A 15,156-nucleotide genomic window follows, 5' to 3' on the forward strand; every position below is an offset into this window, starting at 1 on the left:
TGGCTAGGTGCTGGGATTGGGAGGAGGGCGAGACGAGATTGGGCTTCAGGTGGCGCCGGCGGAAACCGAGGACCGCGAAGAGAAGCCGGAAGTTTGCCATCTTACTGGTAGGGACCCTTCATTCCCCCCTTTCTCCTCTATGGGGTTGTGGACGTTGCTTTCTCTCTGACTGCTTCCCGCTGAACAGGGGCAGAGAAGGGAGTGAGGGCTTGAGGATTGGGAGGAAAGGGTTGATAGGACTCCCCACAGTAACGATGAGTAGATGTGGACTTCTTCACGTTGGAAATCAATGAAGGTTCCCTGTAACCATAGGTCGAGGACCTGTTGATTCCAATGGTGCCAAGAGGATATGGGTGTCAGGAGCCAGGCGTCTGTGGCCATTGTTTCAAGGAACAGTCTCCAGTGGAGAGAGGGGTCCATCTCAGCGTGTGGTGAGGAGGTCACAAGAGGGTGAGGGATCTTCTCTGGCCAGAAGCTGATAGTTCCTGAGTAAAAGCTGGCTGAAAGCTTGATTAGAGATTTTTCCGACATGGGATTTGATGAACTTTATTATACAGGGTAAGAAGAGACAGGCGAGAAGAATGACTATTATGGGGCCTGCAATGGGCCAGACCCAGGTAAGGAGAGGGTTTGTTAGTATTAAAGAGAATGGGTTGGAATTGGAAGCAGAGTGGAGACTGGAGGCAAGGTAAGTGAGTTTGGTGATGTCAGTTTCTACAATGATGGATTCGTTGATGTAATAAGAGCACTCTTCCCGGAGGAAGACACAGGTGCCGCCCTTCTCGGCTGTAAGCAGATCTAGGGCCTTCCAGTTTTGAAGGGTGACTTTAGCTAGCGAAGTGACCTGTCTTTGTAGAGAGGCTAGGGAATCGGCGGTGGATGTCAGGGCTCTCTCAAGTTTGGCGTCGAGATCTCTAACTGCCCATAGAGAGTGACCCAAAGCTCTTCCCGAAAACCCTGCCCCAATGGCTGAGGTGATCAAAGAGATACCGACCATGATGGGAAAGAAAAGCAGCCCTTTTTGTGAGCGAGGGCAAGGGAGGTTGGAGCCAAGAAATTCTGCCATGCTGTAAAGTGTAAGCTGTGGGATTAGGGTGATGAGAATGCAGGGTGTATGGGAGTTGAGAGGCAGTGAGTTGAAAAGACTGCCATTACACCAAAAGAAGTGTCCCGGTGGTGTAAAAGTCTTACAGCTGGAGGTAGGGGTGTAGGTAGAGAGGCAGTGAAGTGCGCTGGAGGGGGGTGGAGTTGGGCCTACACAGTGGTGGATGGTGAGATTACCTGCATATTCTGGTTCTCATAGGGGTATGTCTGCCAGGGGGTGGAGGGGTTGTCCTTCTGCATGGAAGGAGTACTTGGAAATATTAAGGGGCACGGCGGCCAGCAGTGGGCGCTGTAGTGATGCGCACAAGAAACAATTGGCGGTGTTGAGGGTGTGGTTGAGAAAGATGGTGGTGTCTTGAATGAGCTGTAACCAAGAGAAGGAGGAATAAGAAGATGAAGAGGCGCCATCAAGAGTTTGGATAATGACCTTTTCGGAATGTCTGATATCTGATGCAACTTGAGAGATCTGGGAGTGAGAGGGAACATACTCTCGAGAGATATGAAGGGTACCGTGGGGGGTTGAGGACCCCATGTAGTAAACTGAGGCTGTGACTCCAGCGGCCCATCGAGAGTCCCAGGGATCTGGCATTGATATGGAGAATGAGCCGTTGAGATATTTCATAAAACGTTTGGAGGAGTAATACTGTGGGTACTGGAAGTCACCCATGTAGTGAATGGCGAAAGACCAGTAGGGACATGCCCCGTAGGTGTCTTGCCATCGCTTATAATAGGCTTGTTTTTGGTCATAGAGGAAGCAGAGGTAAGGAGAATAAAGGTAGCTGTAAGTGAACACTTCAGTGGAGGGAGGAAAGTGGAGGTACAAAGGCTCAGAGCAGCCTTTCAGAGGGCAGTCTGATGTGGCAATGAGGGCAGTAACTTTTGTTTGATGCTGTGTGTAAGTCTGTGTAATTTTAAATCGCCATACAAAGGAGGCTGGGGTGGTAGGGAACACAATAGGAATGAGGAAAAAAAGCGAGAGAGCGGTAAAGGAGGAAAAAGTCATGATTCAGGTATCGATGGCAAAGGGGGTGAACGGGAGATGCGGAGCTTCAAGGGATCAGAGGGATGAGGCGTGGTAGACTAGACAGCGTCTTGGGCTGTATCCGAAGGACTCTGGATTGTGACTGATGGGTCTTGGGTGTCCAGAGAAGGTGGGTCCTGGGTATTGGGTTTCAACCTGGAGATATGAATCCAAGGGGTGACAGAGTTATCAGGCAGTGAGAGCTTGGCGGCCGAGGGGGTGCAGAGAATAACTGGGTGTGGACCTTCGCATTTTGGGGTGAGAGAGGGCCGATCCTCTGGTGGCTTATAAAACACTAGTTGGCCGGGCTGTAAGACAGGAGGATTTTGGGAGGCGGATGGATCAGGAAAGAGCCAATCCTGATATTTCCACAATTCAGTGCGGAGGAGAGAGAGTAGTGAAAGGGCCATACTAGGAGAAATTGGTCCTTTGAGAGAAGGGAGCCCCGGGGGTAGAATCAGGCGGCCGTACATGATCTCAAAGGGCGACAAGAAGGAGGGTTTCTTTGGGAGGGCCCGAATGTGGAGTAGAGCTAAGGGAAGTAAGCGAATCCAGTCAAGGTGTAGTTCTAGAGATAGTTTGGTCAGGATGTCCTTTAGAGTCTTATTGGCTCTTTCCACTTTTCCAGAAGCTTGTGGTCGATAAGGAAAATGTAAATGCCAGGGGAGCGACAGCGATTTGGAGAGGATCTGGATAATTTGGGCAGTGAACTCAGGGCTGTTATCTGATTGGAGGGAAGTGGGCATCCCGAACATAGGAAAGATCTGGGTGAGGAGGATAGAGGCAACTACGGACGCTCTTTTGTTAGTGGTGGGGAAAGCTTCAACCCATCCTGAAAATGTATCTACTAACATGAGTAGGTATCTGAAACACTGTACAGGGGGCATGTTAGTGAAGTCTATTTGCCAATCTGCACTGGGGACATTATCCCTTGCTTGATGAGCCGGGAAGGGTCGGGCCTTGAGGGGGGTATTAGGGTTAGTGCATTGGCAGATGGTGCACTTGCAGGTGATTTGGTTAAGTAGGGTTTTTTCTTCAAAAGAGAGAGGAAAAAAGATTATAAAAAATGGATCAAGGATTGGGGACTTGGATGGAACAGATCATCTGAGAGGAGGAAGAGAGACTCTTTGTCCTGGGATCAGAGGGTGTCTTGTGATAAGGCTAAAAGTGCAAGGGCAGATGGATTGATGTCTGGTGTGTCTTCTGATAGGGCAACTGACCGCACTACTCTGTCGGCATTGTTGTTACCTCTTGCAATGGGGGAGTCATCCTTTTGATGTGATTTGCAGTGGACTATGCCTAGTCGGTGTGGGAGTTGTGAAGCCTCTAGACGTTTAGTAATTAAGGCTGAATTAGTTATGGAATTTCCTTTCGTGGTGAGGAGGCCTCGTTCTTTCCATACTGCCGTGTGAGACAAGAGAATGTGGAATACGTACTTGGAGTCAGTATACAATGTGAGAGACGTGTCCCGGGCCAGAGTGCAAGCTCTGGTGGCTGCAATGAGTTTGGCCTGCTGATTGGTTATACCAGGGGGTAGGGCTCGTGCCTCAATGACATCTTCAAGGGAGACTACTGCGTATCCTGTGTAGTGGGTGCCCTCATGTTTAAAGGAGGACCCATCAGTAAACCAGATGAGGTCGGAGTGTGAGAGGGCTCCTTCGGAGATCATTGAGTGGAACGGAAGAAAGTTGTGAAGGGCTTCTAGGCAATCATGCGAGGGAGTATGAGGAGAGTAGGGTAGAGGAAGAAGAGTGGCCGGATTCAGGGGCTGGCAAGGGAGGAAAGAAATGTTTGGATTTTGGAGGAAAGAGGATAGTAAGGTCAGGAGTCTGGAGGGAGGGAGAGTCTGTAAACTTTTGTAGGTAAAGAGATCTTTTAGGTGATGTGGGGACAGAATGGTAAGGGGCGCCCCGAATGTTAGTTTATGAGCTTCTTTCTAAAAGAGCTGTCAAGCGGCTAATACCCGTAGGCAGGGGGCCCATCCCCGAACAGTGGGGTCTAATTGCTTGGAGAGATAAGCTACTGGGTCAAAGGATGGGCCATAATATTGGCCTAGGTCTCCTAGAGCTTGACTGGAACTCTCATGAATGTATAATGAGAAGGGTTTTGAAAAATCAGGGAGATGGACAGCTGGAGCTTCCACAAGGGCTTGACGGAGCTTAATGAAGGAGTGTCGGGGTGAGGATGATAATGGTTCTTCAGGGGGGCCCGTGCTGAGGTCGTATAGGGGTCTTGCCAACAGGGAGAAGTTAGGGATCCACGCTCTAAAATACCCAGCCAGGCGTAGAAAGGAAAGGATTTCTGTCTTGGTTTTGGGAACGGGCAGGTCAGAGAGGAGTCGTTTTCTGTCTAAGGTAATGGACTATCTTTGTTGAGACAGAAGGAATCCAAGGTAAGTGACAGAAGGGGAAGACATTTGAGCTTTGACGGGAGATACCCGGTAACCTCTGGAAGCTAGAAGGTTAAGTAGAGATGCAGTGTCAAGTTGAGACTGTTCCCACGAGGGACTGCAGAGTAGAAGATCATCTACATATTGTAATAAAGTGGACTTGGGGTGATCATGATGAAACTCTTTGAGGCCCTGAGCGAGGACTTGTCCAAAAATATGGGGACTGTCTTGGAAGCCTTGTGGGAAAACTGTCCAAGTAAGTTGTTCAGAATGTCTGGTGCATGGGTCCGTCCAGGTGAAGGCGAAAAAATCTTGGGAGGAGGGGTCCAGAGGGATAGAAAAAATTGCGTCCTTGAGATCTAGGACTGAGAAGTGGGATGCCGAGGCAGGGATCTGCGATAAAAGGGTATATGGATTTGGAACTAAGGGATGGATAAGGACAATGACCATGTTGATGAGGAGAAGGTCTTGGACAAGGCGGAAAGATCCGTTGGTTTTTTTTAACAGCTAATATGGGGGTATTAAATGGGGAGTGAGTGGGTCTGAGGTAATTTTTGTTTAAGAGATCTTGAATGATGAGTTGGAGGCCTATGAGGGCTGAAGTGGTTAGGGGGTATTGGACATGACAGATATACTGAGAGGGGTCACGTAATTTGATAGAGGCAGGGGACATCGGGCCACGGAGGGGCTTGTAATGTCCCAAACTTTGGGATTTACACGGTGTATGAGGGAGGAACCAGAGCTTTCATTGGGTAGAGAGGGGTCGTCAGCTATGAGGGCCATCAGAATGGGAGTACTGGGGGCTGTGGGAGTGGATATAGTTATGGAAATGTGGAGGAGGGAAAGGATGTGTCATCCTAGTAAAGGGATGGTACACTGGGGCATAACCAGGAAGGGGTGGGAGAAAGGTATGGGATTGTCTAGGATTGTGCATAAAAGGGGTGAGGGTTTAATGGGAATATCTGTTTACCTCCTACCCCAACTATAGGAGTAGTGGCTGGCTTTGTAGGGCCCCGGTATTCTCACAAGACTGAGAAGGTGGCTCCTGTATCTAGGAGGAAGGAGATGGGGCAACCGTCTACTGTTAAAGTAACCCTGGGCTCCTGTTTGGTGATGGAAATGGTCCGGCGAGAAGCCCCTGGGCCCCGTCAATCTTCTTCTGCCAGCCCCACTACGGCGGGCTTAGGATGGGGGTTGTTCGTCCAGCCTCCCCTTCGGGTGGTTGGGCAATCAGACCCCCAGTGGCCCTTTCTGTGGCATCTGGGGCATGGGGTGGTAGGAGATCTGGGGGAGGGGCACGCCCTTGACCAATGTCCCTCTTTTCCAAACTTGAAACAAGCTCCTGGGGGGGGCCTGTTTGTAGAGCAGCGCCCAGGTTGTGGTTTTATCAGCTGGGCCAACATCTGGAAATTGGCCTGATTAGCCTTTTGTTTACGGCGTTCTTTCTCCTTTTCCTGGTTATGGAAGACTTTAAAGGCCACTGTTAGGGTCTCAGTCTGTGGGGTAGCGGGGCCCTGTTCTAACTTTTTGAGTCTAGCTTTAATGTCTGGGTAGCTTTGAGCTAGGAAGTATGTCATAAGGACATGTCTTCCTTCAGGTGTTTCTGGGTCCAGGCTGGTATACTGTAATAGGGCTTGAGTGAGTCTGTCTAAGAACTCGGAGGGGGTTTCATCTCTATTTTGAATTATGTCTTGGAGCTTTTGAAAATTGACTACTTTACGAGCTGCCTTTTTCAGACCTGCTATTAAGCAGGAGGCAAAAATATCTCGAGAGCGGAGACCCACGGCGGTGTTATAATCCCAGTGTGGGTCTTGATTGGGGACAGCAGTGGGGCCATGGGAATAGCTGGGGTCAGTCCTGTGGGTTTCGGTAGCATGCATTTGGGCGAAGTCCCAAACTCGTCTACGCTCTTCAGGGAGGAGAGTATTGGCCAGGAGCATGAAAATGTCATGATGTGTGAGGCTGTAAGATTGGAGGATCCATTGAAACTCTTTGATGTATGTCGTGGGATCAGTGGAAAAGGAACCTAGGCGTTTCTCTAGTTGGGCTAAATCTCCTAAGGAGAAAGGGACGTGAAATCGCACGATGCCTTTGGATCCTGCTACTTCCCGGAGGGGTGCGATAATTTTGGGAGGCCCTCGGGGCCGGGTCTGAGGGGGACTGAAGGGTTCTGGCTCAGTCTGTGCGGAGGAAACAGGTGATGGGGGCAAAGCTGCGATAATTTTGGGAGGCCCTCGGGACCCAGTCTGAGGGGGCAAAGACGGAGGAGACTCCTGGAACTTAGTTAGAGGGGGGCTGAAAGGCTCAGGCTCGATCTGCGGGAGTTGGGGAGGTGAGGGGGATGGAGGAGGAGGGGGTGAGGTGGGGGAGGAGATGGTGGTGGAGGGAGCGGAGGAGGGGGAAGGGATAGGACGGGAGGCTTCTGCGGTGTTGGAGGCAGTGGCGGACCCTGCGGCGGTAGAGGAAGGCGGATGGGCTGTTGTAGGAGAAGAAGGGGAAGGGAGAGGATGGGAGGCTTCCGCGGGGAAAGAGGCAGCGGCAGTGGCGGAGGGGGGAGGGGTTGTAGGAAGGGGAGGGACTGAAGGGGAAGCCTGTATGGCAGAGGCTCATCAGCTGGGTCAAAGGTGATTGAAGAGGGACTGGGAGTGTGGGGAGGGGAGGGAGACAGCTTGCAGGCTAGGAGAACGTGGGGTGGGGAGCAGGTGGTGCAGAGGCTGGGATTTTGAGTTAGGAGGCGTAAAGCTTCAATATAGGGAATCTCCTTCCATTTTTTCAGGCGCTGGCAGTAGTTAAAAAGATCGCGAGTGATGTTAGGATCAAGAGTTCCCCCTGCTGGCCATTGGTTGTTATTGTCTAGGGGGTATGTCGGCCAATCTTGGGAGCAATATTTACAGAGAAGTTTTGGTTTTATATCAGGCGTCAGGGAGAGGGTAGCCAGATGCTTAAGCAGGCATTCAAGAGGTGAACTTTCAGGGAGGGATGAGGAGGCTCCCATGGCTAAAGGACAGAAAAGGAGACAAACAGGAGAAGACAAACGGAGATCCTTGAACTGGAGGCAGACTGCAAGGAGACAAAGGGCGTCTCCGATGATCCTTGGTGGTCTGCGGAAACTCATATACGAGTCGGAATTTCTTAGGAAGTGTGGGTCGTCACCCAGACTTCCCTAAGAAGGCAGTTTGCCAGAGTCCCGAGGTACCTAGCACTAGGAATTTTTGGCAGACAGAACAGATTTTGGAGGATGGAACAGAAGGAGGGGGGGAAGGGATCGTTCTCATCCGCAAAGGAGTCACCTCGTTTATGGCTGTTGGAGGGGGGCCTGAGGGTCTGCCGCAGCCATGAAGGCCTGAGGCGGGGTTTATGACTGTCGGAGGAGGGGCCTGAGGGTCCGCCGCAGCCGTGAAGGCCTGAGGTGGGGAGAGTTCCCTCCTCGTCCCCAAGTGTCGGGGCCTTACCGGATGATCATGGTCAATGGCACTGCGAAAGCTCGGAGAAAAGTGGCCCACCCCGGGGAAATTTTGCTTAAAAAGTTTCGGCACTGATGGAAGGGACGGTGAGTGCGTTTATGACTGTCGGAGGAGGGGCCTGAGGGTCCGTCGCAGCCATAAAGGCTTGAGGCAGGGATTTATGGCTGTTGGAGGAGGGGCCTGAGGGTCTGCTGCAGCCGTGAAGGCCTGAGGCCGGGAGAGTTCCCTCCTCGTCCCCGAGCGTCAGGGCCTTCCCGGACGATCTCGGTCAATGGCACTGCGATAGCTCAGGGAAGAGTGGCCCACTTCGGGGAGAAAACTTACCTAAAGGCCAGAGAGGAGTGGTGAGTGTGATGAGCCAGTGCCAGAAAAAGAGGACAAGGGCAAGCTGCTGCTGGTGTCGGGGGGAAGACGGGGCCCAATTGGGGTGTCCTGTCTCCCGGGTTTCTTCACCAATGAAAGGAAAGGAGTGACACACAGCAGCAATTCACCAGAGAATTCTGCTTTATTAGGGAAAGGTGCTGGGTTATATAGGAAGGGGCATAGGGTGATTGTGGTGTTACTTCTATGGGGCTGGTGGCTGTTGGCTAGGTGCTGGGATTGGGAGGGGGGTGAGAGGTGATTGGGCTTCAGGTGGCACCGGCAGGAACCGAGGACCCCGAAGAGAAGCCGGAAGTTTGCCATCTTACTGGTGGGGACCCTTCACCGGCCCATGCCAAAATATCACAATAAAGTGAGTCGAGGAATGTTTTGGTTTCCATCTGAGCTTTCAATGAATTGTAACCTTTTTGCTGGTGGAGGGTCTTGCCTTCATGTTGATTAACTGCTGACTTATCAGGGTGGTTGCTGAAGGCTGGGGTGGCTGTGGCAGTTTCTTCAAATTGTTCATGAAAGGAAGAGTCAGTTGATGGGGCACTACCTGATAGCATTTTATCCACAAACTTCTTTCAAAATGGGAGTCAATCCTCTCAAAACCCTGCTGTAGCTTTATAATTAAGTTTATGTAACATTCTAAATCCTCAGTTTTCACCTCTACTGTCTTCATAGGATCTTCACCTGGAGTAGATTCCATCTCAATAAACCACTTTCTTTGCTCATCCATAAGAAACAATTCCTTATCCGTTAAAGTGTTGTCATGAGATTTCAGCAATTCAGTCACATCTTCAGGCTCTACTTCTAATTCTAGTCCTCTTGCTATTCCCTGCACACATCTGAAGTTACTTCTTCCACTGAGGTCTTGAACCCTTCAAAGTCACCCATGAAGGTTGGAATCAACATCTTCCAAACTCCTGTTCATGTTGATATTTTGCTGTCTTCCCATAAATCATGAAGTTCTTAATGGCATCTAGAATGGTGAATCCTTTCCAGAAGGGTTTCAATTTCCTTTGCCCAGATTCATCAGAGGAAATCACTATTGTGGCAGCTCTAGCTTTAAGCAATGTATTTCTTAAATCATAAAACTTGAAAGTCAAATTACTCCTTGACCCATGCATGGGCAGCAGAATGGATGCTGTGTTAACAGGCATAAAAACATCAGTAATCTCACGGTACATCTCCATCAGAGGGAGATAGCTTCTTAAACCTCATGAATGAACCTCTGCTAGCTGCAAACTTTTCTTCTGTAGCTTCCTCACCTCTCTCAGCTTCACAGAACTGAAGAGAGTTGGGGCCTTGCTCTGGATTATGCTTTGACTTAAGGGAATAGGGAGGCAGAGGAGAGGGAAAAAGATGGGGGAACAGCCAGCTGGTGGAGCAGTCAGGACACACACATTTACCAATCAAGTTTGTCGTCTTATACAGGCGCAATTCACAGTACCCCAAAACAATTACAATAAAAACATCAAATATCACTGATCAAAGATCACCATAACAAATATAATAATTAAAAAGTTTGCAATATCATTAGAACTGCCAAAACGCAACACAGAGACAGGAAGTGATCTACTGCTGTTTAAAACATGGCTCTCATATATTTGCTTGATGCAGGGTTGCTACACACCTTCAATTTGTGAAAAATGAAGCAAAATAAAGAGAAGCAGAATAAAATGAGGTATGCCTATATATGTATTTATCTGATTTACCCCTCACAATCTTGTGACGTAGATTATACTTCCTACTTTACAGATGAGGAAGACAGAGGCCCAACAAGCTCAAGTCATGTTGCCAACATCCCGTAGCTAATTACATAAAAGTCAAATATGAAGTAGACATAAGAATACCTATACACCTTGGATTTCCTTAGGTTACTAAGCCACAGAAGTAGAGAAAAGGGCAGGTAGTGCCAACTGAAGGCATAGATGTCTTGCTCTAGAGTAGTAAACAAAGTAAATCTAGAGTAGTGACAAAATAGACAAAGGTCATGGCCAGAGCAGTGAGACACTTCCTCTTACTTATATCCCAGTTGTATGCAGACTACTAAGGTTAGGTTCTAGAGCTGATCATCAAGGGAATGAACTCTTTAGAGAAGCCTCAGAGTTTCTCTTACATCCTCTAGGAATTACTGCCATCTCTGTTAAACAACTGCTGTCTATAATGGGGTTAATGCTACAGAATTACCTCTTGCAGCCATCATGAAAAATCCAGTACGGAAAGAAATGCAAGCCCTTCTTCACATGTAATACAAAATCTAAAAGCTCATCTCAAAATTACATCCTAACTATATTTCTACCAACTTTTCCAGGGAAACAGAAGATGTACTGACTCAGGGCCAGTAATGTTGGTAAACAGAGAGCATGGCAACAATAGCCTCCCAGTAGGGTCTCTCAGATTTCTTCTCAAAGCCCGCGAAGAGCCTCAACCTAAGTTGTTGGAGCACTGGTTGTTCCTCTCACTATCACAAATCCTAGAATTCAAAATTACTAATTCAACAAGGACAATGATTATGACAGACCAATGAAATTCTTAAAATCTCTTTTGACTCCCCATCAATAAAGGTTCGTTCAGGAGACAACACCCTTAAAAGCAATGGTCAGATTATAACTAAGAGCTTCTGAAGTTTCAGGCGAGTAATATCTGGGTTAAAGGGTTATTGTAAAGCATACATTAAGAAGCAAATGTGTTGTCACAGCCAGCAGTTCACCAAAGATACCCTGAGGAACCTGGCAGCACCAGTGAATCATCTTTATTTTTGTTTATAAGCCAGTATGCTCAAGGTGGTACACCCTCTTTTTCCCACCGTCACTAGTTGACCCTTGAGGTTAAAAGGGGTGAGAAAGTTGAAACACAAAGTTCAGCATAAAAGATGACATGGGACATACCTCAGATCTGTTGATTGACTTTAGGGAAATACCCTAACAGAATCTGACCTTCCTAGCAGAAAAAAAAAGAGACATTTAAAGAAATCCACATACCATGCATCTCTAATCTTCAAGGTCATCCATTGACAGGCTAGTAGTAGTTATTTCAACAAAGTATGTTTTAGTCACTTTGGGCTGCTAGAATGAAATACCATAGACTGGGTGACAAACAAACAATAGAAATTCCTCACAGCTCTGGAAGCTGGAAATCCAAGATCAGGGAGCAAACCTGGTCGGGTTCTGGTGAGAGGCCTCTTCCAGGTTGGAGATGGCTGACTTCTCATTGTATCTTCACGTGATGGCAAAAGGGCTAAAACACTATCTAGGGTTCCTTTTATGAGGGTGCTAATCCCATTCATGAGGGCTTCACCCTCAGGATCTAATTAACTCCCAAATGCTTCACCTCCTGGTATCATCACATTGGGGGTTAGACTTTCAACATGAATTTTGGGGAGGTAGAAACACTCAATCCACTGTATTCTGCCCTTTGTCCCACAAAATCCACATCCTTGTAACATCCAAAATACATCTTCATTCCATCCCAACAATCCCTAAACTCTTAACTCATTCTGTAAAACTCTTCAGTTTTAAGTCCAAAGTCTTATCTAAATATTCAAATCAGATATGGGTAAGATTCCAGGTGTGACTTGTAGTGAGGCAAAATTCCTCTCTAGCTGTAAACCTGTGAAACCACTTATGTACTTCCAAAATATAATAGTGGGATGGGTATAGGACAGACATTTTCATTCCAAAAGGGAGAAAGGAAAGAAGGAAAGGATGACAAGTTCCAGGCAAGTCCAAAATATAGCAAGTTCTTTGCAATCTTAACACTCAAGGATAATAGTCTTTGGCTGAGGCTTCACATTCCATACCCACTGGGGCAGCAGTCCAGGATTCCAGACCCACTGAGGTGGCAACATCATCCCCACAGTCTGGTGGAGGTCTGCCCACATTGTGGCTCCCTGCAGTGGTCCCACTCATGTCTCAGTTTTCTGGAGGGAGTTGGAGAGTGACTGTTGTACCCTCAGGGCTCTGCAGGGTGGCCCTGCCCCTATGGCTCCCTGGGCATTGGTCTTGCACTTGGAAATCTAGGTCTTGGCACCCTAACACCCACCTCCCCAACACGGGGTCCATGTACTCTAGAAACGTGGTAGGAGTGGCAGCTGTGAAAATCTCTGAATTGCTTCCAGGTCTTTTTTCCCTTGTCTTGGAGAATAGAATAGTGCACATTCACAGTCAAATTCCTCTATGGTCTGGTCCTGTAAGATTTAAGAAGTAAAATATTCTTCCTTCATTTTGTCCCATTTTTTGTTATTGTTTCCTTTAGTCCTACCTGGTAGTTTTTTTGCTAGCATAAACCCATCTCTATTCCTGGCTTTTGCTGAGATGGTTTATTAAAAGTCCACGGTTCACATCTACACTAATCTACTTGTCAAATGATAGGTCTGCCACACCTTTTGTGTTCTCTTCCAAACATGCTTTCATTTTTTGTAATATGGACAGGCAGAGAAATGTCCAAAAATTTAAGTTCTGGTTATTTTTCACTTAACAATTCCATCTTCAATTCCTTTCTCTCCTCTTGCATTTTATCATAGCTAGTCAGAAGGAACCAAGCCACTCCTTTAACACTTGCTTACAAATCTCCTCACCCAAAATCCAATTTTATTGCTCACAAGTTTTACCTTTGACAAACAACACTAAAACATGAACACAATTCACCCAAGCCCTTTGCTGCTTTATAACATGGATTACCTTTTCTCCATTATATAAAATAACAAATTACATATTCCACATTTCTGTGACCTACCTAATCAGTATGACCTCTACCATCCATATTTCTACCAATATTCTGTTCATGAATACTTTGGTATTCTCTAAGATTGAAATTTTTTCTACCACTCATTTTCTTCTGAGTTTTTGCCAGAATCACCTTTAAGCTTCCATTCACAGAAATCTTAGCTTTTTCTAGCATGCAACCTCAAAACTCTTCCAACCTCTGGCCATTGTCCAGTTCCAAAACAACATCCACATTTTTAGATATTTCTTACAGCACCACCCTCACTTCTCAGTACCAACTTCTGTCTTACTGAGCTTGGGCCACTACAATGAAACACCATACGCTGGGTGGCTTATAAACAACAGAAATTTATTTTTCACAGTTCTGGAAGCTAGAAGTCTGAGATCAGCATGGTCAGATTCTGATGGAAGCCCTCTTCCAGGTTGCAGACTACCAGCTTCTTGTATCCTCACATGATGAAAACATGAGGGAGCTCTCTGGGATCTCTTTTATGGGGGCACTAATCCCATTCACAGGGGCCCATTCAGTGCCCTAATTGCCTCCCAAAAGCACCACCTCCATCACATCAGGGATAAGAATTTCAACATATGAATTTTGGAAGATACAAAAATATTCAGATCATTGCAAATTACAAAGAAAGCAAATCTTATATTAACAATACAAAGAAAGCAAATATTATATTAACAATAATGAATAAGTAGCAAACATTTATTTAGGCAGCGTGTACATTTGGCAGTGATTGCCTCATCCCCATTTTACAGACAAGGAAAATTAACACTCAGAGAGGTGAAGTTACTTGCCAAGGTTACACAGCTAATAAATTGCAAAGCTAGAGTTCAAACATGGGCTGTCTGACTCCAGAGCCCATGACATCACCTTTTAAATAAGTCATAGGCTTAGGCCAAGATAGATTTGCTGAAATGAAATAAAGAGAAGTGAATAAAGAAATAATCCAAATACAAATGTCTGCCTCACTAGTTACACTGCCTATCATTAAGCCAAAACAAATAGTCGCCAATCTCAATCTCATAATATTCATTGCAGTACTATTTAAAATAGTGAAAAATTGGAAATAAGCAAAATTTCCAACAGTAGTTGAATACAATATAAAGTATGCCTCCTATAATAGTGAAATTTAAATGAGTCCATTATTCATTCAGCAAACATGCATTGAGCATCTCTTATATGCTGGGCACTCCTTTATATGCTAGGGAAAGAGCAGTGAACAAAACAGTGCCCTTTCCCTCCATAAAATATACAAAGAATTTTAAACATTATATTAAAATGCTTATGATAAAATGCTAGGTTGAAAAGATAAGATTGGGCATTTAGCATGAACTAAATTGCATACACATAAAACAGATACGTGTAAACAACAGCACTGAAAGATAATAGGCTGATCTGTCCAATACATTGCTTCTGTGCCTGACAGAATCTGGATAGGAGTACTGCCTTGTTGAATAACCCCACCAGTCACCTCAGAGAGAGCTAGGTTTCATCTGACCTAGGCTACAACCATTCTCCAGAGGACATGTCAGTAAGCCACAAGCCCACCTTTTCCCTGACCCCTCCCCTAAAAAAGCCTGCCAAAAAACCTGGCCATAAAAAGCCTCTTAGCCTGTAAGAGACACCTTCTTTGCTCTGCTGGCCAGAACAGAGGGGTCCCTCTCAGGTTTAGCAATAAACCTGCTTGGACTGTTGAGTTCGCATCCCCCCTTTTCCTTTCAGTGCCAGAATATCTTATTAAATTAGCACAGGTAATTTTATACATTTGCATATTTATCACATTTACTACAATAAATATTTAATAATAATAGCAGATTTTTATATTTTAGTTTTGGAGTTCATAAATATAATTGTGATACTAACTTGTTTCAGCGACATTAGATCATTCACAATAGTTCTATGGTTCAGTGTTCTCATCCACCAAATGCTTTACACAAACTCTTTAACTCAGTGGTCACCAAACTTTTTCTTAAATGCTAGCACACAAATATTTTAGGTTTTAAAAGTCATACAGTCTCTGCCACTACCACTCAATATTGCTGTTATACTATAAAAGTACCATAGACAATACTTAAATG

General features: G+C 46.4%; 1 protein-coding gene across 16 annotated transcripts in view; it reads right to left on the bottom strand.

The window, feature by feature from the left end:
• OPHN1 (oligophrenin 1) overlaps positions 1-15,156 on the bottom strand; it is a 665,513-nt gene that overhangs the window by 529,632 nt on the left and 120,725 nt on the right. The window lies entirely within an intron of this gene.

Source organism: Manis javanica, chromosome X, assembly GCF_040802235.1.
Source record: "Manis javanica isolate MJ-LG chromosome X, MJ_LKY, whole genome shotgun sequence".
NCBI lineage: Eukaryota > Metazoa > Chordata > Mammalia > Pholidota > Manidae > Manis > Manis javanica.